The sequence below is a fragment of the Peromyscus eremicus genome, unplaced genomic scaffold, assembly GCF_949786415.1.
Source record: "Peromyscus eremicus unplaced genomic scaffold, PerEre_H2_v1 PerEre#2#chrX_unloc_2, whole genome shotgun sequence".
NCBI lineage: Eukaryota > Metazoa > Chordata > Mammalia > Rodentia > Cricetidae > Peromyscus > Peromyscus eremicus.
Genome location: NW_026734289.1, coordinates 2,144,517 through 2,147,237, shown reverse-complemented (window position 1 = coordinate 2,147,237; position 2,721 = coordinate 2,144,517).

The window sequence follows — 2,721 nt, the reverse complement described above, 5'->3', positions numbered from 1 at the left end:
TTTGTTTCTCCTCTGGATTTTTTCATAGTGGAATAACTTTGTGTTCCCTGATTTATTGGTCTGCTCTGCTCATGTGTTCACAGGGAATGCCTACTGGTGTCGGTGGCTGGGTGTATGGGGGAAGGAGCAGCAATGAGATGGGGGAAGGAGGATTAGAGAGGACGGTCTATGAGATCCACAGAAGGTGTGGGCAGGATGAGGGAGGCTTCAGCTGGGGATCTGTTGCAGCACTAAGGACAAGCCGAAGGGAATTTGATCTGGGGGAACAGATCACACCTCTGCCTTTTAAGTTCTTTCTGCAATATCTTCCACAATAATTCCCCAGACTTAGGAAGGGATTGAGCTATGTATGTTGATTTGAGCCTCAGCATTCCTTGTCAATTATTCTTTACACCTTGGCCAGATATACATCACCATGTCAATCACAACCTACTTAGAAGCATCTAAGTTTAGGTTTGGGTGGTCCATTGCTCTTTGGATATAATGGTAAGGTATTTTAAGTCAGTTTAATTTTATTTCTGCTTTGCACATGATAGTAATGCATTTTTCCCATGCACAGCCTGCCCATGACATGTCTATCCTTAAGTTCTTAGTCTGATTATGGTGCCATGTATTTTTTTTTCATCCTTTGGAAATAGACTTTGATACAGTCAGGAAGTAGTTGTTACTCTCATGATACTTGTGTTATTATTACACCAGTGGGCAGATCTTGACTGGCCAGTTATTATTGTAGCTTCAAGTGTTGGTAGTTGGGCATGACAGATGATTACTTTTCTCCCCCAGTAGCTTACATAGCACTTTCCAGCACTGTGAAAGCAAGTCAGTATGGATAAAGCTTCTGCTTCTTTACCACTTTGATTTTGCCATGTTCTATGACGCAAGCATATGGTGTCTTTATCAATAGAGTCATATCATCAAGTTCTTGAGGATAAACAAAAAAATAACAATGTGGTGTAATGTTTAAGGAATTTTTGGAACACAACTGGCAAAAACTCCAAGAGAAGTAACTTACACATGGCATAGAATTTTTTTCCCTCTGTTGTCCATTAAGAGCTTATTTTTCTGTTTCAGAGTATCTCATTTCAGTCCTGTATCTCTGCCACCTCTCTGTCTATTAACCTTTCTATGTGTGTGTTTGTGTCTCTCTGTGTGAGTGTTTGTTACTGATATTAAAGTGTTGTAAGTTTCCATGTTTTTTCAAAAGGTTTTTTGTTTTCTTTATCACTTTCCCATCTCCCTTCCATACCCTACCTTAACCCCCATTCCAGTTTAACACTCCTTGTTCTATTTTTCCCTATGTATCTGTGCATTTTGTCTCCCCTTTCTCCATGGCCATTCCCAATGGATTTGGTGAATTTCATGGAATAAAATTTGTGTGCCACATCTTCCAATTGTAACTCTATTATTTATTTGACTGTTTGTGTCTATGTCCTCACTTATGTGTGGAAAGGCGTGCATGTGTTTTGTGGTTTGGGTATAATAGAGAACATTTTAGGTGTCGGTCCTTTCCCTTCATCGTGTTTGAGACAGAGTGTCTTCTTTACTCTCACATGTAAATAAATGTCTGCCTTTTATCTTGTCTTAAAGTTACTGGATTAAAAGTATGCATTGTGGCAACTGTTTTTATAATACAGAAGTAAAGGGATGGTTGCAAGGTGAGTATTTATTTGTTAAACATTTTTCACAACCCTGAAGTTTATTAAGTAGAGATTTTTGAGTGCATCTGTTTTGAGACACATTCTAATCCTGTCTGACCTCAAACTTACAAAGTAGTAGACAAGCTAGGCCTGAAACTTGAAGAGATTCACCTGTTTCTGCTTCATGTGACCAGACGTGCATTAAAAGAGATTTTTATTATGGATTTAGCACAGATATTGGTAGGAAGAAGGGAATTTGGGTAAGTGTCATCTTGTGAGGGAGAGGCACACTGAATTAATACAAAGCCTTGTTACAGTTTTGGTCATTTTCTAAGTTCCATTTCAGTGAGTTTTTAGGGAGCTTGTCCGTGTTTGTATCTTTCTCTTCTCTGTCTCTGTTTCTCTGTCTCACTCATTTTCTTTGATACCCCCAAGGAGTACAATTAACAAGGGAGAGATATGTAAGAAAAATATCCTAGATGGCGCTATTTAAGCCCTTTGAGAATGAAGCCTCACCTGTCTGAAACAGAGCTACAGGTTTTGTTGTCTTCCCTCAGTGTCCACATTTCAATCCTTCATTTTTATTTTTATTTATTCTTCTGTCATACAATACACCCCAACTGTAACTTTCCCTCCCTCCACTCCTCCAAGTCCTCTCCATTGCTGTCCTTTTTACCAGATCCACTCTTTCTCCATTTCCCTTCAGAATAGAGCACATATCCCAGGGTTATAAAAAAAAAAACCTGCATAACAAATGACAATAAACCTAAGCAGGAACCCTCATATCAAGGACAGATGAGGCAAGCTAGTAGGCAGTAAAGGATTTCAAGAGCTGGCAAGAGAGTCAGAGACACCACCCACTTCCTCTATTAGGAGTTGCACAAAAACACCAAGCTATACATTGGTAACACATATGCAGAGGAACTGGTGTGGACTCATACAGGTAGTAATTGTAGTTTCAGTCTCTGTGAACCCCTGTGAGCCCTGCTTATTGGATTCTCTGGGCTGTGTTCCCTTCTGTGTTTTAGTTAGGACATTTTTTTGAAAATCTTTTCTGGGCTTTTGAGCTGAGATATTTCTCCTT